Source organism: Haemaphysalis longicornis, unplaced genomic scaffold, assembly GCF_048455015.1.
Source record: "Haemaphysalis longicornis isolate Haplotype H1 unplaced genomic scaffold, Haemaphysalis longicornis Haplotype H1 scaffold_2, whole genome shotgun sequence".
NCBI classification, from domain to species: Eukaryota; Metazoa; Arthropoda; class Arachnida; order Ixodida; family Ixodidae; genus Haemaphysalis; species Haemaphysalis longicornis.
In genome coordinates, this window is record NW_027526295.1 from 16,082,025 (window position 1) to 16,104,436 (window position 22,412).

The 22,412-nt window shown below is 48.3% G+C and overlaps 1 protein-coding gene across 1 annotated transcript in view; it reads left to right on the forward strand.

The window, feature by feature from the left end:
* Window positions 1–22,412, forward strand: part of LOC144168770 (pecanex-like protein 4) — a 473,206-nt gene that overhangs the window by 283,284 nt on the left and 167,510 nt on the right. The window lies entirely within an intron of this gene.

The following is a 22,412-nucleotide window of genomic DNA, read 5'->3' on the forward strand; positions in this document are numbered from 1 at the left end:
CAGCAGCTTTTTACCGCTATGCGCGGGAATTCTCCTTGACTCGCTGAGGCTTGTGACGCGTAAAAATTGCAGGATCAAAGAAAAGATGTCCCTCCTCGTGATGCAATGGCCTTGCGGGAAAATTAAATCGTTCAAAGAGGCATGCGGAGCGGCCATCCTTCGCAGTTCTTTAAACAAAGCTAACCGCTCCTCCGCATGCTCTCGGCAGTCCATAATAAAATGACCGATGTCACCTGTAGCACCACACGTTCCACACAGAGGTGAAGCGATAATGTTCAGCTTATGGAGCCACGCCGGTGTCCGCGCTGAGTTGGTCCGAATGCGGAACAGTAAGGTTGCCTCTGTCCTCTTCATTCCTTTTGTGACACAAGGTCGATGTTGTGGTCGCCAAAGAGAGCGGAAATGATCTTGTATGATTGTTTTTAAAATGCGCCGTTCATCTGGAGCCACTTTCAGAAGACGAGTGCACGATGTCGCTTCACGAGCCAACTGGTCCGCAGCCTCGTTTCCAAGCACTCCTACGTGGGAAGGGACCCGCTGGAAGCGAACGCAAAATCCGTTTTCCTTTATCTGCTGAAGAAGACGCAGGGAGCGTTGGCAAATTTTATCTGCTGGAAATCCAAGCCGCAAGAGTTGTAGGGCCCACTTGGAATCCGTTAGAATTACCGCATGCTGCACACGAAGCGATTTGATCTTTTTCAAGGCCGCCTCGATCGCTATTGCATACTACACTCCGATACAAGTCAAGAAAAAAGGGGCGTAGCCCAATCCCCCACTTCCACTACCCCGCTTCCAGCCAATGGTGTCGCTCTACCAACGTGACGTCGCGGCCGACCGCCTTGCACCTGCAGGCAGCGCTCGGAGCCAAGCTTTTCTGAGTGAGTCCGCGCCGAAAAGTAGTTCTTCAGGACGCCTTCATTTTTGGGCCGAGATAAGAACCTCAGCTAAAAATTTTTTATTTGCTGATATAATGCAACGCGTGAAAACTTATTCATCAGCCGGAGTAGTGAGTTTCACTTATATTGCTGATGGTAAATTTCTGCTCTTCCGGGTTTTCCCCTCAACCCCTTGCTTCTGGTTTTATGCATTGCCTGTTTCCTTTTCCGGTTTGGAGCCCGAAGAAGTGGCGTCCGAGTCCGCGTTATCGTTCTTGTGGTGCGTTCCCATCCACGCTACGCCGGCTACGCCGATGGTACAAGAAAAACAAAAGCGTCGTGTCATCTTCAGCTGCGGGCGGGAGATGATCCGGAACGCGTACGTTCGCTTGCGGCATCTACACCCAAAACGCAGCGTTGAAGAAACGGTCGCGACAATGAGCGATCTTGGAATCCGCGTGAGCTTGGTGATGGACGTGAAGAAGGAGATAAAAAATAACGATGGGAATCTTGCGACGCCCTCCCGAAAGTGCCCACGAAGCGGTGGAAAGAGACGACGCACAGAAGTGTACGACGACTTCACGAAGTGCGCATTGCGGTCGTCCGTGCATCGCCCTTTTGCCGCAATGGGATCCCGACAGTGACGGCAATTGCTGCGGATGTCAACGCTAGCGGCGATGTTACTCCTCTCAAGACATGGACTGTGCGCCGGCTGCTGAATGACATCGGGTTCAGGTATGAGAAGAGGAGCTGGAACTCGCTGCTGATCGACCGGCACGACATTGCGCGTGGCAGCAGAAGTACCTCTACGACATCACCAGGTACAGGATTGAAAATCGAAAAATATTCTACTTTGATGAAACCCGAGTGAATGCGGGATACACGATATCGACTGCTTGACGGACACGACGGTTGCTTCCCACCACGACGCCTTCATGCGTGGTCTGACGACAGGTTTGAAGCAGCCGTCAGGGAAAGGATAGCGCCTGATTGTAACGCTCATCGACAGCGAGGGTGGCTTCGTCGGTGGGTGCCTGGACATCTTTCGGGGTACGAAGGCAGGCGACTACCACGAGGAGACGGACGACACCCGCTTCGAAAGGTGGTTTGGGGCCGTTTTGCCACAACTGTCACTCGGTAGTGTAATTGTCGTGGACAATACCTCGAACCACTCGTGGCGGGAAGAATCAGTGCCTACGACAACTTCGCGCAAAAATGTTGTTCAGGGCTGGGTGACGTCCGAAGGACTTGCTTGGGATGAAAAACGCTTAAAACGGAGCTCCTCAGCCTTGTGGCCTCTGTTAAGACACGGTAAATGAGGTATCGTATTGACAGTGCAGCTGAAAGGACAGGATGTATTCGGGAGCCCTGCCATTGTGAGCTCAGTCCTATTGAGCGCATATGGGCACAGATGAGGTGAGGCGTCGCAGCAAGAAATGACACATTTAAGCTGGCAGATGTAGAGGTGCTCCTGAGGGAAACACCCTTCAGCTTGTGATCAGCATTGAAACAAAGTTCAGAGGAGACGGTGAAGCAAGTGCGCATGTTCCACCTATTATAATACATCTGGGTGAAGACATGGACTCCGACAGTGACCTATCTGCTATCGAGTCCTTTCAAGATGTGTAAGGCTGCGACCTATTCGCCAGTGCAGCCTTTGCCTCGTTCAGTTAGTGTGGAGTGCGGTGTTTAGCTTAAGTACCTGTGTTTCCATAGCTGCAGAAGCAAGAAACTCTTTCAGACAGCAGAGAAGACCAGATATGCCGTTTGTGTGCTTTATTAAGACTAATTTCTGGAGCTAACTGAGCAGCCTGTGTGTGGTGCGTAACTTGCTCAGGGTTGACTGCTTTGACATGTAGCTATGAGAATCAGAAGAGACCATTGCAATGTTTGGTTTGTAAGCTCATTTGCCATTACTCAGTGTTGTATGCTGTGTCGTAGACTCAACAGTGATCTTACAGTGTAACAGTGAGGGCGGCAGAAGCTATTTCAACAATCGGGTTATGATCTCATTTGCTGTAGTGAACGGAGCGGTGTGTTGTGTGGTGCTGGCTCATGGTTGATTGCCTTGATATGTATCTATGAGAATAAGAAAAGGCTGTTGCAGTGCTTGGTTTCTGATCTCATTTGTTATAAGTGTGGGGCAGGAATTAAGCCGAATAAGTTCAGTCGTTACAGGATACTGCGCGGCAGATGTATTCATAAAAGGAAATCGTACATCTCGAGCTAGAGAAGACCCGCAGTGTTCCAAACTATTTTCTGGAAGTAAAGCCACGCTTACACTGCACGAGGAGGGTGACTATTCGCATACATAGCATGAGGTATGTGCAAGCCGAGTCAAGCGAGTTCACAAATTCACTTCAAGCAGAATCACTTCTGCGGTGTGTGGCGTTGGGGCTCCTTGTGCGACACAAAACGTGATAAAGGCAAGTTTCACCTACAGAACAAGACACTAGTTTGAATTTTCACTGCAAGTTTTTTACATTGTTTGGACACTTACGCACGTATGGGATGCAGAAACAGTTCCAAATAAAATGCCTACATGAAAGCTAAGCTTGTAACTGTCTGCTTGTGTGGCTGGCTGAGCCAAGTTGTCTTCTGATAGAGCGTTAAGAACAAATGAATCTGCTTCGGTATCTTATTGCTCATTTCATTTGCTCTGCATAATTCAACAGTGTGTCTATTTAGCTCTCTGAGCGAAATCTAACTTATGATAGCAGTGAGGACCAGAAAAGTTGCTTCGGTGTTTTATTTCTACTTTGATTCTGTTTAGCTTCTATCTGGCTGCCTGCAGTATTACGCAGGAATTAGGATAAATAGGTTTTATCTGTTTTCTAAGCCACTGGATAAAATGCAGAAGCACAAGGTCAATAAAAACAATTCCCAAAGCTTTGGGAAGAGGAAACAATGTTGGCGTCAATCGATCCTCCCACGTATAGGAATAATTTCATGTAGTGAATTTTTGGCAAGATAATAAATTTCTTCCTTAGCATATGATCCGATTCTTGCTCTTGCGTAACAAGAAAAGTACGATATGCATTGACCAGTTTCAGCGGAGCGATATGGGCCATATGTGTGTTTCCATGCGTTCACTCAACCGACATGTCATACATCAACCAGTGCAGATAACTTTCTATGGTGCAGATCACTAAGTAACCCTTCAGACATACTTCATTGCCCGTGTTATGAATTTGGCATCAATTGATTTGCTGTCATTGTGATTTACACTCCCAATATATGCGTAGACATTGCACGTGTTGCATTGTGAACAGCGCTACAGCAAGTAGCAGCTTAGCTGCATCCACGATGTTGAGCACTGACTTAGCATCCACGACGTTGAGCACTGCTGAGTGAGCTTCTTGCTCCAGCAGCCACTTGTGATGCAACAGGAAATATGGGTGAAATGCTCACATGTTTTCCACCCTGAATCCTCTTTCTTGAATTTACAGCACATGCATGCAAATTACCATTACAGCAGCAGCTTCTTACTTAAGTGATATGAACACAAGGCGAGTAGTGCCTATATAGCTTCAATAATGCACATCTCTGATTCAAGAATTTGATTGGTGAAGGATATGCATGCGCATGTGTAGGAAAAGCTGAAAGTGGTTTATTTGATTTCAGTGCTGCGTTTCATGTCTTCACATGCACTGTTGCAGCTGGTCATACCGGTGAAATCTAGCTCATGAAATTTCATTATCACGAAGCACAGCTCATTCGCGAAGCCTAAGCAAGATAATGAAATTGAACTTACAGTGGTAATACTCATGCATAATCTTTATTATCATAGACAATGCAAACTCAACGCAGATCCCTATTCGTATTTGAGTCACAAATGTTTTTGTCCAAAACAACAAGTTAAAGCGCTCCAATATAAAACAGGTGACGAAAACATGCCAGCTGCAAATAACAAAATTAACAATGGAATCTCAGCGTAACCGAGAATCAAAATGAAAAAGGTGGCATATTAAATCACACCACGCAGCTAAGCTACAGCTCGTACGCGTTCACGTTCAAAAAAACGCGATAATTCAGCTTCTTGTATTTGGCGACTTGATCACAATTTGGGCGACTACGCTTGCGCCCTGCGTGGACTTGGGACACACGGCTCAACATATGCTCTAACGAAATGCAGCGTGCGACATCTCGCTGTTTGCGTTTCGCCCCGTGCATAGAGATAATATAGTGGCTCCGAGCATAACTCTCCATGGCGTTAACGTCGCGCGCTATGCACAACAGTAATATTTACGACTGGCGTAATCAACGAGAAATAAACAAGGAGTTATTGCCCTCTGTCGCAGTCACTGGGGTGATAACGTGGGTAGCACAGACACAGGAGGGACTAAACGGTAGAACGAGAAGCACTTCACGCTCAAGACGAAACGCCCGCACAGGATGACGAGGATCGCTTTGTAAAACGCAGCGTACACAGAATCCAGTACCGGCAGTGGCGGCTGTTTCCCGGCAACGCCATTCGCTCACAAAGCAGAAAAAAAAAAAACACCATAGCGGTTGTCGTTACCGAGCATGGTAAGAACACTGCACACAACACGCAAACAAGGAATACGACGGAACGGCACTAAAAATCATTCTCAGGGCCGGACGACGCCGATGGATTGACGCGAACAGCCATGCGAACAGCGCAGGTGGCCATTTTGGTAGAAGTCCGTAAGCGCCGAAGAACATGCTCTGTGATTTCTTCCGTGAACGCAGCGTAGAGGCAGTCTACCATGACGTCACTTTGATACGGTGACACCATTGGCTGGAGGGGGGTCCTTTGATGAGGAAAAGCCGCATTTTTCTTGAGTTGTATCCGAGTATAATATATACTAGAAAGAAATCTGGCGCTGCATTCGCGGGCCGCCGTGGACGGCGCCATTGCAGCTCGCGACGTTCCTCGCCTCTTTGCCTTGTGAACAAATGTAGCGCAGCAGAAACACAAGAGACGGAAAGAATACACACGGACGAGCGCTCATCCGAGCGCTCGTCCGGGTGTATTCTTTCCGTCCCTTGTGTTTCTGAGCGCTCGTCCGTGTGTATTCTTTCCGTCCCTTGTGTTTCTGCTGCGCTACATTTGTTGACTATGATTTACTAACTAGCCCAGTCTACAGCTTTTCTTTGCCTTGGTTTGCCACATGGCTTCTTTTTCGTCATGAAGCCAAAATCAATAAAAACGGGTAACATTGTTTGTTTGTTCATCTTCCATGAAGCTTCTAAATAATACCTGACAGATCCATGTTTCTGTAGCCTTAATTTTATAATAACAAAACAAATTTGAATAATCTTCTGCAGTAATATTGTTGCATTTTTCAGCCAGAGGCAACTTTTCAGCCTATTCGTGAGCCATGCCAAGGACAAGGGGAACGAGCCTGCCCGGTACATGACGGAACGCTCACTGAAGCGTGGCTTCCCAAGACAGTGGTGCCAGATTTCCCTCTAGTGTATATTAGTATGAAACTGTATGCCTACGAGAATGCCGCAGAGAACGGCTGCCATGGAGCAAAACCCCACCTCACGGCGCTGGCACGTCGTTAAGAGAGAGGTTATTTTCTTGTTTTTCGTCGCTGCTTTTCTTTTTGTAAAAGTAAATGAGCAATATATCTACAATTAACTTATAAAGTTACTCATTATCATCTAAACGCTCGCGGTGTTATTTTCGGACTTCTGCTCACGAGATTACTCACTTGGCGAGCTGGCCCCGGTAAGGTGTGTTTGGGGAACACACTCAGCTTAAAGTGCGTTCCTTGTGAAGTGTCGTTCGTGTTGGCCGTTTGCCTGCTCCCGAATGACATTTTAGCCGAGCGCACTCTGTAGAAGTTCCCTTTAATAGGCACGTTTGACAGGGGTATAATGCAGCCTCACTGCATAGGCCCCGCGCGCTGGTTCGAATGTTTTGCCAACCACCCTCCCGGCCACACCTAGCATGTGCACTCGCCGTGACGTCACGGCCGCCGCGTGACGTACCCCGGAAGAGGTCCATTAGTTACGACTTCTCCCGTACCATGCGAGACGGTATGAAGGAAACTCTGAGATAGAACAAAAGAAAATCGAGACAAAGATGAGAAGGTGATGCTGGTTCATGATAAAGTGAGCATTAATGGGAAACTCTGCAGCTGGACAACAACCGCGGTGATCTTTTTGCTCTGTCAAAAAGTGAAAATCGTCCGCTTACGGAAGGTCGGTTCACCAGAAGCCGACGCCACTAACGTTACTTAACGTTAATGCGCGAAGTCTTGTGAACAAAGCCGACCAGTTTGAAACCATTTTGATCGCCAATCAGCCAGACATCGTCACTGTCACAGTAACTTAGTTGCATAAAGAAGTATTGGACCGCGAAATTGTTCCGCCGAACTACGTGATTGCTCGCCAAGATAGAGAGCACAGAGCTGGGGGCAAGCGAATAGGCTGCCCCAGCCGCTTTGTAAGCTAACCGGTGAAGTGCATTATATAAACGCTTTGTTTCCCGGAAAAAGCCGTTTCTATTTGTAAGACAGACGAAACAAATTTCGGTTGAGCCTTGGTGTTTGTAGATACGCGCCTGAGAGGAAAATGCCTAGCTTGTTTACTTTCTTTTTACGCAGTGTCTAGAGTTACGTCCGACGGAACTCAAAATCGAAAACTAAAGTTACGTCCGACGGAACTTTAAGCCAGTTTCTAGGGTTACGTCCGACGAAACCCAGAATTGAAAACTAGAGTTACGTCCGACGGAACTTTAGGCCAATGTTTTGAGTTACGTCCGGCGTAATGTAAAGCACACAAAAAAATTTACACCTAACGGCACCAGCTACCGTGACGCTCTATATGTGTAATCTAGACGCAACGTTGTTGAAATGGTCGCTTGTACGATAAATGACGTGAAATTCGGAAACACAAATGCTGCAGCTTTACCACCAAACCGGGTGAGAAAGAGTAAATCATAGGTAACATGTTCGACATTGCCGGCTCCCCGTCAGTCAACAGGAATGTGATATAAGCGCCCACACTATATACTGCAGTGATGTGGGTTCGAATCCCAGCTGGGTTGATGGTGTTTTTTCTTAATTGAAGGATTCAAATTTTTCTGCACTAGTCCACGTACACTTCTTTCCATATCCAACACGTGTAAAGCCCGTTCTACATGGGGCGAATTTCGCCTGCGAATTCGCAGTTGCGGCGCCGCCCGTGCGGCAAAACGATTTATTTTCTTATTTTCCCTGCTGCGACATATTGCCAAATGCTAAGCGGCGTTCACAAGAGAAGTTCGACTCTTCCAAACACTAGGAAATTCGCCACAGCAACGAGAATAGATCGTTTTGGTGGACGAGCGGCGCCGCAGCTGCGAATTCGCAAGCGAAATTCGCCCCATGTAGAACGGGCTTTTGCAAAGGAGAAGACAGGAATTAACAAAATTGAACCTCGTGCTGTGGGCGAAGTGCCAGTTTGTAGCGTCTGCAGTTTGCCGAGAACAAATTTACATGGGCCAAGAGTCTTTTAATAAATGTAATTAATAGGGCTAGGCGTCGGTTAATGTTTTAACCCGATTAATCGGCTGGCTTTTCGCATCGATTATTCGGTTGTGTTGGTGTGGAAGAACAAATGCCGAAAAAACATTATGTAGTAGCAGAAATAAGATCAATATGCTCATACACATTCCAGATGAGGTGAGTAGGTCATCGTCACGGCGCATGATGCGGGCGAGACGCTTATCAGCCCCTTTCGTCACACACACGTTTCTAGAATCGGGAACATCAGCACCTGCCGTGAGTGCAGATGGCGCCGATTAATCGCGCCTTGCTTACCGCAGAAATAGTTTTTACAACGGCAAAACGGCATATATAGTTGCCTACTCGTTTTTTGTGCGTGTATATTTGCAGGTTTTATTCAAAATTTTGCCCTGTGGAATGAAGATACATGAGCTCAGAGGTACACGAACAAGTCGACTTCGTGTATAACGTCTAAGAGTTGCCGATGAAATATTATCGAGTTATCTCACCAGCTTAACCGGTTAAAACAATTATTCGCGGCTAAAGCATTAATCGGAAGGTTAATCGATCAAAAACCTACCACTAATTATAAATAATTGATTAGCGGTAATAAAGCGAATGTCCTGGTGGTCCTTTTTCTCTTCAGAGAAAAAAATAAATGTCGATAAATTTTAGTTAATGGATCTGTCTGACTAATGAAAAACGTAAGGAAGTTCTATTTTGTTATTCCCGTCTTGTCCTTTGCTTGCATGTGTTAGATGTGGAAAGGAGTGCACAAGGACTAGTACAGAAAAATTTGAATCTTTTAATTAAAAAAAACTCCATCAACCCAGCTGGGATTCGAACCCAGATCGCTGCAGTAGTGCGGGCGCTTATATCCCGCTCCTGGCCACTCCACCGACGGGGAACCGGCGCTGTCAAGCATGTTACCTATGATTTTCTATGATTCTGAACCGGTTTGGCCTTAAAGCAGCAACATTTGTGTTTTCGAATTTGACGTCATGTATCGTACAAGCAACCATTTCAATAATTGGCCCACTAGATTTACCAGTCCCGCGAAGTCCGAGGACTGCGTTCGGACCGGAAGTCCCATAGGGATACATGGGAAAATCGAGCATCGGATCGCGTCTCGGGCAGTCCGCGGACGATCCGGGACTGATAATCGAGGAACCTCAATGTTTCGATGGATTGCACATATAAGAGCGTCCGGCTATTTGGTGCCGTCAGCCGTAAATTTTTTTTTGTGCTGTACGTTACGCCGGACGTAACTTAAAACAGTGGCCTAAGTTCCGTCGGATCAGGACTCTTGTCGGACGTAACTTTAGTTTTAAATTTTTGGTTACGTTGGACGTAACCCTAGAAACTGGCTTAAAGTTCCGTTGCACGTAACTTTAGTTTTCAATTCTGAGTTCCGTCGGAAGAACTCTAGACACTGGCCAGTTAAAGGGACACTGAAGTGATTTGTAAACAATGCGGGATTACGAGCGCAAACTGTAGTCCCGAGTCCCTGGGCCCTGTTTCGACCACTCTGTGCGCGTTTACGCGAATTTATTTAGTAGAAAAATCAATTCGAAAATGCTGTCCTCCTCTCTTTACGCTCGCCCATTTTCTGTGGCGTTTTCGTGTGACGTCAGCAGGAGAGGAGCTGACAATTGGCTGCGCTACTGCACGGCTCGCCGACCTTCCGCGACCGAGTCAGTCGGCCCACCGTTTAGTCCGCCGGCCGCCGACGGGTCGTCGCAATTCGTTCGATCAGTTGAAACTAAGCCACAACACGGTTGGGAATGGAAGAACGCGCCTTTCTTTACTTCGTTAGTTTGTACACTGTATCTAGCTCCAAGTCAAGGTCGCTTCACACAAGCGCTGCACAAGCGCACATGCGACGCTTCGCTGACTGGTACGCCAGTAGGAAAATATAAGGCCTCTTGAAGGGGGAGAAGAGTGAGCGAAGTCAATATAGGTATGAGGAAATAAAATCAACTGATATTTTTACCGTACAGCGTAAAACTAGGGTGCGGGAAGCACTTTTTTGCGCTGGGCGAACAAGCAGAGCGGTCAGGAGCACGACTACGCATCTGCGAACGCTTTCCCGTCTACGAAATGCAATTGCTAGACGTGAGCTGTAGAAACTCGGGGGACGCTTACTGCACGAGCGCAATACAACAAATAGTCACCTAAGCTACTTGAAATACTAAAACTAAATAAAAGTGTAAACTGGTTATACATTATATACCTGATATTTTCCATTCCCGCCAGCGGCCCCCTGTGGCCTAGTCGTCTGGTGCGCTAGGTATGTCACCGCAAGTGTTTTGCCAGTCACAAGTTCGAATCGCCGCGGGTACATGCTTTTTTTTTATGAGTTAACTTTTTCGTTTTTTGCCGATGTTTTCTATACTTCGTTCACCTTTTTTTGGGCCGCAACGTTCATTGCTCCACGAACTAGTCCACAGAACTCGCGCAGGCTAGCACTGCCGCGCTAGCGAGTTCTCGTTGGCGTGCTGTTGCCATAAGCACCGACTGCTTGCGGGCAGTGGGCACAGGCCAGAATCAACAGACCCTTGGCCTGGTGCGAACACGCTTTTTACGATACACGCATGAGCGAGGCAAGCTCCAAATATGGGGGAAAAGCGCATGCATTTGAGCGTCTGCGTGGACTCGGAAGGCGTTCATGCACTGCGTAGGCCTCAGACAGTGAATGCTACGATTCCAAGCCGTCCTGGGAGGCTTATCTTATGCATTTTACAGCCGACAACATGGCAGAAGCGCGGTACTACGATAACTGGGATATTGAGAATGCCCATCCAACGACGCCATCGAATGTCAAACATGTTGTTTTACAGACAGAAACCGAAACGGAAACTTGTTTGATTGCTAACCTTGGACATCGTCTAATCACGGCGCCCCCTCCTCCCAACGTCACAGCTTAGTTTGTGCGGCCGCCGCAAACCGCGCATGGTAGTTTTTCTTCTTTCGCGCTTTGTAAAATAATTACCGATTTGTCAACCGGATAAACGATGAAAAGTGTGCTTATTTGAGCCAGTCTACACAGTGCAAGCAAAAACGGGAGCTTGACAAATTCACTTCAGTGTCCCTTTAACTTCAATTGAGCGTTCGAGGTGACCCGGCAAGAAAACGCCAAGAAAACGGGCCAGCTATTTCTTTATGGCTAAAAAGTGAGCTTTGCTATAATCTCTAATCTTTTTGAAACCTTCTTGTGATACCGAACGGTATTACAAGTGAAAATTGCAGTACATCGTGGTCACCTAAACCAGCCAAGTGTGTTTTGGTTGAAAAGGTGCCAGTTGATGACGTTAGTATAAGGTCTAGATGGGAATACAAATTCTGGGAAACACGTGTAGGGTTGATAACAGGCTGCGACAAGCCAAAGTCCGAACAAGGACGGATAAAGTTGCTAGACTCGGATGAAAAAGGATCAGAAAACGGACATAATACGGACCAGACAATGTTAGGAAACTTGAAGTCGCCCATCAAAGCAATTCCTATCCCAGGGTATTGAGAGAGAGAGAAAGGACTTTATTGAGGTACCGGCAAGCGGGGACGGATAAGGCCACGCAGGGCTTCACCGTCCCGTAGTCTTCATCGCTCACCGCGGCGTCGGGCCGACCACGAGGTCTGCGTCTGGTCGGCGCGGGCACGAGCATTATATCACACCTATGATCATTTCCTTAAAATTCACTTTCAGGCAGCACCACATTGCTTCGAGTTCAGAAGAGATGGGAATACAGAAACACTCATAACATTCCTTAACAGCTGGCAACACACCACCACAAGTTCTATCGCCTCGATCTTTTGCGATATATCAAGTACTTACCCTTATAGCTAGATAACTCTGCATTAGATATTTTACCAGTCAAGCAAGCCTCCGTTAGAGCGGTTATATCGGCGCTACAATAATTATTTATTGCACTGAGGTCGTCTCTTGTGGGAAATAAACTGCGGATGTTAGTAAAAACGATTGAAAGAAGCTGTCGTTCGAAGACACGAGCACTACCCCTCTCGTTTCCCTATTTATTTGCCTCGAGTGCGCGGCTAGAGCGAAAGGTTCGGGGATTTGTTACTTCCGGGTTTAATGTTGTACCAGAAGGGTCTATTTAATAAACAGTCATTATCTGGACTGTATCCGTATGGTATACTATTCATGACAAGTTTATTATGCCGAAGTTTACACGAGACATTTTGCCCTTTGCCATATTCAGTCAATTTCTTTCTCAAATTTAGTGTTTCCAAGCAAAAATCTTCATTCATGGATACCTGATTATTCTTTAGAAGTGCACGCTTAGACCGAACACGTTCTTTTGTTTTTGAAGTGGAAAATTTTACAATGATAGGTCGACATTAGAGCTACTAGTAGAGGAGCTCTCGAAAATTAGATGGGATATCATGTGGTTAGTTAGACGAATTTAGAACGGGAGAATGCTTCATGAAGCTGACTAGAGGGCATATTTTGTGCTACAGAGGACGGCATGGGAAGGAAGAACAGGAAGTGGGATTCCTAACCCACAGAGAATTAGCAGGCAACGTGGAAGAATTCTTCAGCATTAGAGAGTTTTAGCTGACCGTTTTCGACGCTCCGCTCCGGTATCGGCGGCCCGCTCAGTGAAACCGGAGCCAATGCCGTTCGCGGCCAAGCGCGCCACGCATGCGCATCGGCGCTCCCGCTTGCTATCGGAGCGGAGCGGACCGTGAAGAACGGTCAGCTAAAACTTGCTATTAACAAAAGAGTCGCAGCTGTTGTGATCAAGCTAAGCAAGCGTTACAGGTCTATGCGCCAACAACTAGCTACGATGATGAAGCCGTATACATTTTACACGAGCACGTGGAATCAACAATGAAAAAGGGAATAACACAGTTCACGATTGTGGTGGATGACTTTAACGCAAACGTTGATACGAAGCAAAAGGGAGAACGGCAGTGGTAAACATCGGAATAGGCAATCGCAACAGTCGAGGAGATACACTGCTGGGATTTACGGAGAGAGTGTGTTTGATGAGCACATTCTTCTACAAACGAAACAATAGGAAATGGACATGGAAAAGTCCTGATGGTACAACAAAAAACGAAATTGACTTTATTTTAAGTGACAGCCAAGGTATTGTGCAGGGCGGGGAGGTGTAAGTAAGGTTCAGAGCAGCGATCATGAGATAGATGCAAGGTAAGCTTGATTCTCAAAGCAACATGTCATAAAAAAATGAAAAAAACTGGCTAAGAAAACGAAGAAAGTAACTGCGAAACACAAGAATATGAAGGTGCCAAGTGCTGTCGATTAAAGTTAGTTAGCAGAGCTCTCTGAATTCATTAACGACATTAAAACAAACGAGATTCGTGCATATACAGTGCCAGTGATATAGAAAACGCTGCAAATTGGGGAAAGTTTGAAAGCAACTAAGAGGAAGCTCTCCATGGGCAAAGACAGGATGTACACACTGAATGACTCACGGGGTAACGTTATGCGCAGCATGGACCGGATAATAAAGGTGGCAGAACGATCCCACACCACACTATGAGCTAGCGTTGTTATACCAGGGGACACTGCTGAGAATGCAAGCTTAACTCGCGATATCCCACTAGTTATTTAAGAGGCAGTTGGTAAGGCTCACAAGGACATGAAAAGAACAAAAGCAGCAGGTGACGACGGCATAACCGCGGATCTTTTGAAGGAGGGAGGAGATATTGGGGTTGAAAACCTTGCTATACTATTTTCGGAATTCTTCAAGACTCAAACAGTGCCCATAGCCTGGGAAAACGTCAACATTATTGTCATTCATAAGAAGAGAGATCTCAAGGACCTCAAGGATCACAGACCCATACGCCTACTTTCAGTCGTTTAAAAGCTGTTTACCAAAGATATAGTTGGCCGCATAGGTAACATACTGTATTCCCAACAACGCAGAGAGCAGTCTGGGTTTAGGAAAGTGTACTCAACCATGGATCCCAACCATGTCATCAATCAAGTGATAGAAAAATCTGCGGAGTACACTAAACCCGTTTACATGGCAATTATAGATTATGAGAAAGCGTTTGACTTCGTACTCACCGGACACGTGCCAGAAACACTAAAAGACTAGAATAGAGGAAACATACATAGGTATACTAGATGACATATATAAGGGATGCATGGGCAGGGTAACCTTCCAGAAGAAAAGCGAGAAATTTCCCAGCCGGAAGGGACTTAGACGGGGCGATACCATCTCGCAAAAATTATTCACAGCATGTCTGGAGGGAAAACCTATGAAAAGCTGGACTGGGAAAACCTATGATTAAGGGTAAAGGGGGATACTAGAGTCATTTGACGTTTGAAGACGACATATTATTCCTGAGTGGGACTGCGGAACCCCTGCAAAAAGCGCTCGAGGAACTACAGTCAGATAGCATGGCCGTGGGGCTAAAAGGAAATAATAATGAATGTAAATTAAGGAAAAATAACTATGCCGAAAGCGCCTTGCGAAAATGAAGCACTAGAATAAATAAACTAATATAACTACGTGTGGACAGATGGTTAGCGGTGACCCAACCAAGAGAGAGGAATCTGGCTTAGAATGAGTATCGTCTGGGGAGCACTCGGCAAGCACTGACAAGTAACGAAAAGTCATGGTCGCAAGGTTGTAGACAGCAAGTAGAAGTTCACTGAGCGCAGCTGCTATAGAAAAACCTATGCACACCATTTCCGGCTGCAGGTAGAGCTCATAGTTGTGCACCACGAAAGTTGGCCGCAGGCAGCACGCCAGGAGCTCTAGGAAGCCCTCCTAGGCAGCAGACCAAGAAGCTCGCCATCTCATATGCCGTGCTCCTTGCGACCACGACCCGACCCCTTCCCGAAAGAATGTGGAGAGCGTCTCCTCGTCCTACGCCTCAAAACACGATGCTTTCCTGGCAACAAGGAAATCTCAATGCCGAAGAATCGCAAACTCTGCGCAGGATAAATTAGCGCATACATATCTACAAATTTAGGTGGACGAAGACGCTGGGTTCGCGGAAACCTCCACCCTCTTCCACACAACCTGGCCATGTTCAGTGGTATGCTCAGGGTAGAAGGACTCAAATAGTTGTTCCACTTCTATCGGCCCTCGCTCTCTCGAGATTAGCAGGGGCTGATCGAAAGGGCAAGGGCTGCTGCATCTCGCGGCCTGGACTTCGGTTTCCCTCTTGATCTTCCACCCACTGTTTACGCTTGTCCCAAACTCCCACTATTTCTTACTCATCCCAGGCCTTCTCTCTTTATAGGTCTTTTGGCAACAAAACCAAAACGACGCTAGATGATGAGCACTTCGAAACACTGTAATGCAGCCATGTAGCTCCAATTGACTGCAGCCTGAGGGACTGGACCAACGTATCTCAATTACTACACGGTAGTGTTGTAATTACAACACGGTACTGGTACGGCGCGTGAACATTTCCAACGACGTGTTGACAAAAAAAATGGGTTTGTCTGTCCGACACCAACATCGAGGTGCAACTCTTGCTTAGTTCAAACGAAGGACTCTTCTAAGTTCCGAAAATGTGTTATGGACATCCCCCCCTTATACTGGAATATTAAATCACCATTCATTAAACCCGTATGTATTGTTACTTTCGATGCGGTTTTTGTGCAGTTAAGACATTTATTTTCGTGCATGTGAGTAAATTTCTTTTTGCACATTTGAAGAGCAGAATCATGACTGCGCACTTGAAGACCCAAGTGGAAAGCGCTATATATGTTGCACTTGTTATAGACGAGCACCAGAGTTGCACTTAGGCATGTCTGGAATACGTCCCCTGCTCCCTGAAAAAAATTAGTCTAGGAGCGCTTCGTTGGGTTCTTTTTCTCTCCAGATAATATGTTACGGGTGGTGTTCATATTTCGTATAATATACGTAGTTAAATGTGAGTGTACGATTGCTCCCGTTATTTCGCTTGAGTATTATCCGACACTATATTTTAATTTTAAAAAATCAAATGTAACGTTAATGTAACGACTCGTTGCAATGCTCGAAGTGTAACTGGAACGCGTTCCTTTCTCAATATAGGAACTTGTAACGGAAACTTGTTCCAAAATTGGGGTGGAACAAGAAACGAGCTTTTTTTTCTTATTTTAGAGGAACGTGTACAACACTGGTTATAAAGTTGTGTTTCCGGGAAAAAAAATTCTATTTGGTTACATATTATTTTCTCAAGGCATTTAGAATAAACTGGTAAGACTGAGATCGGCCTATAATCAGCTAGCTCATTCTTTTCACCACCTTTGTGCTCACTTTGGCTACCTGCATGCCTTCCAGGAAAACACCTGATGAAAGGGCTACATTGTAAATGTGAGTCAATACCTCTGCTAGGAGATCCAAAACGTACTTAACAGGCCTAATTTGTAAACCGTCAACATCACTGCTATGACTATTTTTAAATTTATTAGTGGCGTCTATTACTTCACGCATACACGTTGGCTGAAGAAAGATTGTGAAGAAAGGTTGTGTTTCGAAGGGACTCAATGTTTTGGGCAGTTGGTTTAGGTTACTAGGATTTACTAGCATCTCCGAGTTCTACTAAAACATCGCTAAACTCGTCAGCGAGATCAGTTGCACTCAGCACTTCTTCATGCACCTTGAGACGGTCGATCGGGGTACAGCAGGATCTCCTGCTCAGTAGCTCATTGAGTCTCCTCCAAACAATATCTCTTCGCTTCAAACAACTTGCATCGAAAATGCGTTTGTAGTATTCTCGTTTCACCTTTTCCTTTTCTTTAAGTTGCTTCTAAACAACTGGTGTTTATCCCACATCTTTGAATCTGGAGTTTTCGCAAAAGCTTTGGTACAACTTCTTTGGTATTTGTTTTTTAGGTAACCGGTAATCGACAGCTTGGCCGAAGTGAAGATTGTTTCCCCCGAAGTCCGGTGTCGATCAGGAACCCAATCGCCCGGGCTCCGGTTGATTTGGCAGGAGGCTGGCTGGGTGATGGTGTTGAAGTTCTTGGAGATGGCGGTCGAATTGACGAACTCGAGGCGTTGAAGTTGATTAAGTGAAACGGAAGTTTATGTACAGCTATTTACAGTATGAAAACTGGGTACATGAGTAATAAAAAGAAAAACTTCAAACTTCGGCTAGACGCTAGCTCCGAGTGCGCACAAATCACTTGAGCTCCTCAACTTCGTCTAACTCTCGTACTCTCGGAGCGTACACAAACCGCTCGAGAAACTACGGCCGAGACCCTGTCTCGCCGCAAGATCCGTCTAGTTGCCCGGTGCGGCGCTGCACCCTTAACCTCCGACGCGATCTTAACCTCGACTAGGGGGCTCACAAATCCCAACCTAGCGTTAACGGTCGAGACTCCTTGTCTCGCCGGGAACTGCCAGCTCAGCGCTCAGACAAGAACGATTTCCAACGGCTAAGTTGGGTCTTATATAACCTCGAGATCACACTCTCTCGGGAACGCCCCTGTAGCGTTCGTACACGCGTATGGGCGTGCCCAAATACATGTAGACAGCTGTCACTCAGCACGCCACGGAATATTCATTGAGGCGCCGCCACCTTCGGGTCAACGGCACGCTCGTAGACGAGCAAGTTCGAGCGACCCCGCGGGGCGAAAACGAAAGACGGCGACAGTACGTCATGCTGACCAGGGCGCGACAACAATGGAGACGCCGGTAATCCCAGCGGGTCCGGCAGGCGTTCCTGGAATCCGGCGCCGCCGTCTGCCCTCTCAATGGGGGATTATCCTTGAGGAATGCGAAGGGCCAGACAATCCGTCTCCCGCGCACGCCGCGACGAATTAGCGGTGGCTGCAGCGCAGTGTCGGCAGTGCCTACGTCGCCAGACAGAGCGGCGCGTTCTCACGCGCAGCCCGGGCACCTGGCCGCTAACTCATAAGTGGACCTTACAACTCCCCCCTTTAAGAGGGTTACTGGGCCTCTTGGTTCAGTCAATCCGAAAAGAATTTAAAAGGGCCACTCGTTTCAACTCCCCTTCCGCAATAACAGCGGGATAAACAAACAAACAAACAAACAAACAAAAAACACGTGGAAGGAGCTAGGTATAACCACAAATGAGCCCCCTTCTATTTCTCCAGCTGATCCAACTCCCTCTAGCCTAAACTACAGACACAACCTATTCACTAGCCGTTCAACAGGGACGGAATACTCTAGCAAACCGGAAACACACCAGAAAATTGCTAAAAACACTAAGTGCGGGTAAAAAGAAATTGGGTCGTGTCTCCGGAGCGCGTAAACGCCACCAACAACGGGACAACTCAAGCTATAACACTGATGCGCGCTATAACCGCAAACGCGCACAATCATTCCGGCACTCGACAACAAGAACAAAAGGAATAAGAACTGGTAAAGAACGCGGGCAACTTTGCAGTCAACAAAAATAAAACGTTAATAAAGTTTGCATTGCCACTATGCGCACGCGCGCAAATGTTCTCCGTGACGGCGTAGCATGATAACGTTCCTTCAAGAATGTCCAGCTGTGCTTTCGCTCACTTGCGGTGCACAGAAAGTTCAGTTCGGTGCGCGGATCGATCAATTCGGTGCACGGATCGAGCACTCAAGGCATCTCGTCGCGCACAACCGCGGCACACACACACACACACACCACCAACGAAAAAGGACGGGTGAACGGGAACGTTCACGTCCGTCGTGGCGGTGTTACTCGGAGGCAATTCAATACTAGCCTCCCCAAGCAACAATCTGAAAGCAGGGGAGTGCATTCGCGTACTTCCCGCCCCCTCTGCAGATGATCCAGACCGCGTAGCGTTGCAATGTCAACGCAAGTCTCGACAATTTAGCCCCATGAGGCGAACACAACTTCGGGGAAGACGGAGTGGTATCACAAAATGCGGCTTCGCTTCCTGTCCCATAGGCCAAGTGGCCATGCCTCTCCAATGCCCCAACGTAAGGCAACGCTGCGCGCTGGCCGCGTGAGCGCACGGTTGATGCCGGAGCGTAATGGCGGCCCGCGAACGCGACGACCTTCTCGGGATCATTCTTTCCCTTGAGCGCTGACTGCCCCACAACCACAACCTCACAAGCGCCTGTCACTACCAAGAACCGCTCGTGCACGCTAGGTGCATTCTGAGCAGCGGCCTGACAAAGACCGTTTTTCGGCTGTTTCAGCACGCACTCATCCTGGCCCAACTCAGAACTAGGGCCTGTGACACACTGCCAGGTCGCAGAACTTAGTGCGTCAACCCATCCAGCGCGGCTCCCGACTGAATCTCGGTAATGGCCGCAACCAACACTAAAGCTACGAAGCTCTATCTCAGCCACCGGTTTCGCGAGATCGCCGATTGCGTCTCGTTCCTCGCTTTCAACTGTAGCTGCCTCCTCACACGGTTTTTCCCTCTCCTTCACAACCTCCTCGGGAGCTCTCATTCTTGCTTTCGCAGTCTCCCCGCGTGCGTTTTGGTGTTCTCCATCAACCTCCTCGGTTACACTCTCACTATCAAGACTACCAAACTCACGCGACATCTCCGTATCGTTAACTCCGTCTCTTTTTCGCTCCGTCTCGTCACATGCTTTCTCGTCTTCTATCTCCTTTCTCTTCTGGGCGGGCTCCTGAACGCCCGACACGGAGTGCGCTTTCTCGTGCAACTTTCGAGCGTAATTGGGAGCGCGGCGGGCCCCAAGACTTTCCTGCGCGACTCCAGCCTCCTCCGGTCCACCGATTAGAATTTGGGTACTGCCCGTGCCAGCAAGTTCAGCATGCATTAGCGCAGCATCCGGTGCAAAAGCAGCTGGCGGCTCTACACCCGCGACAACGGGGCTACCCCTTGACTCTGCTCCTATACCGGACGCGCTCGCTTGAACACTCCGCGTGCTCGCCTCCCTTTCCATGCAGCTGTTCACGGCTGAGCCGCTCGCTTCCCGTGCGCAGCCACGGCCGCTTATCTCGTCCTCGCGCGGCTTCGAATTGAAAAACAGGCTGCCCCCATTCAACTTTGTTGTCAGCGCGTAACTGGGCCTGTTCGAAGGGTTCTGTCTCATGCGCTGCAGCTCTATTCTCAAACTTTGCCTGCGAGGCTGCTCGTCCTGTTCGAGCATCACTTCATTACACCGCTCTACGGTATCACCGGCCGCGCCTACCTCGTCGCTCCTCATCCCAATGTCCATCTCCGCGCTTTCGACATCGGCGGAAATGCTAGGCTCGTGTAGGGAGTCACGGCTGCTTGCTTTGTCATCGCAATGTACAACCTCCAAACACTGGCCGGAACAATTCAACTTCGCTGTTGCTATACAACTAGCTGGGTCTGTGCCCCATTGTTTCTGCTCGCGGGTGTCCGAGCGCACGGGCGTCTGCCTTCTCCGCTCCAGCTCCAACTCATACCTTCGCAACCGCTCTTCAGATTCGAGCTTCAGCTTTTGCATGCGCTCCTTAAATTCTCGCGTCTCTCTTCTCTCTCGTTCTTCGGCTTCGCGCACTGCTTTTCTCTTCCGTTTTTCGAATTCGCGCGCCCTTTCCTCCGCTTCGCGCGCTGCTTTTCTCTTTCGCTCTTCGAATTCGCGCGCTGCTTTTATCTCCCGCTCCTGAAACTCCCATTCCATCCGTCTAATAATTATTGTTTCAGACTCCACAAGGGGAGATCCTCCTGCTGCCGAGCCTCCGTGAGGTGGCACCTCGTCTGTATGACCATTTCCGTCTCCTTCCGCCATGTTCGTCCGCATGCTACGCGTGACTACCATGCAACCCCAGACTCAGCCTACACCGCCACAACGAAGCGCAAGAAATCCCACTCACCCGCACCTCCGGTGGTCCACCGCCGCGTCGTTGGCCCCGTGCGCTGGCTTGGCTCTGCCGCTCAACTCCGCGCGGAGCTCGGCTGGTGCCGATGAAGACGGGCTTGCGTCCGCTTGCTGCCCTTGGCTGTGGCCTGGTGTTCTCTTCTGCCAAATCCTGTCGGCTGCGCCAGTGAAGATTGTTTCCCCCGAAGTCCGGTGTCGATCAGGAACCCAATCGCCCGGGCTCCGGTTGATTTGGCAGGAGGCTGGCTGGGTGATGGTGTTGAAGTTCTTGGAGATGGCGGTCGAATTGACGAACTCGAGGCGTTGAAGTTGATTAAGTGAAACGGAAGTTTATGTACAGCTATTTACAGTATGAAAACTGGGTACATGAGTAATAAAAAGAAAAACTTCAAACTTCGGCTAGACGCTAGCTCCGAGTGCGCACAAATCACTTGAGCTCCTCAACTTCGTCTAACTCTCGTACTCTCGGAGCGTACACAAACCGCTCGAGAAACTACGGCCGAGACCCTGTCTCGCCGCAAGATCCGTCTAGTTGCCCGGTGCGGCGCTGCACCCTTAACCTCCGACGCGATCTTAACCTCGACTAGGGGGCTCACAAATCCCAACCTAGCGTTAACGGTCGAGACTCCTTGTCTCGCCGGGAACTGCCAGCTCAGCGCTCAGACAAGAACGATTTCCAACGGCTAAGTTGGGTCTTATATAACCTCGAGATCACACTCTCTCGGGAACGCCCCTGTAGCGTTCGTACACGCGTATGGGCGTGCCCAAATACATGTAGACAGCTGTCACTCAGCACGCCACGGAATATTCATTGAGGCGCCGCCACCTTCGGGTCAACGGCACGCTCGTAGACGAGCAAGTTCGAGCGACCCCGCGGGGCGAAAACGAAAGACGGCGACAGTGCGTCATGCTGACCAGGGCGCGACAACAATGGAGACGCCGGTAATCCCAGCGGGTCCGGCAGGCGTTCCTGGAATCCGGCGCCGCCGTCTGCCCTCTCAATGGGGGATTATCCTTGAGGAATGCGAAGGGCCAGACAATCCGTCTCCCGCGCACGCCGCGACGAATTAGCGGTGGCTGCAGCGCAGTGTCGGCAGTGCCTACGTCGCCAGACAGAGCGGCGCGTTCTCACGCGCAGCCCGGGCACCTGGCCGCTAACTCATAAGTGGACCTTACAGCCGACTTCCAAGGTGTTCGGCGCGTTTGAATGGGAAATGAAGTAAAGTAGTGCGATGTGAAAATTTTTATAAAGGTTTAATAAGCGGTATTTGCTTCCGTAACGGCAAGGACATTCGCCCAGTTTGTTTCACCTATGCGTTTTAGAAAGTCTTCCAGCGTAATCGGTG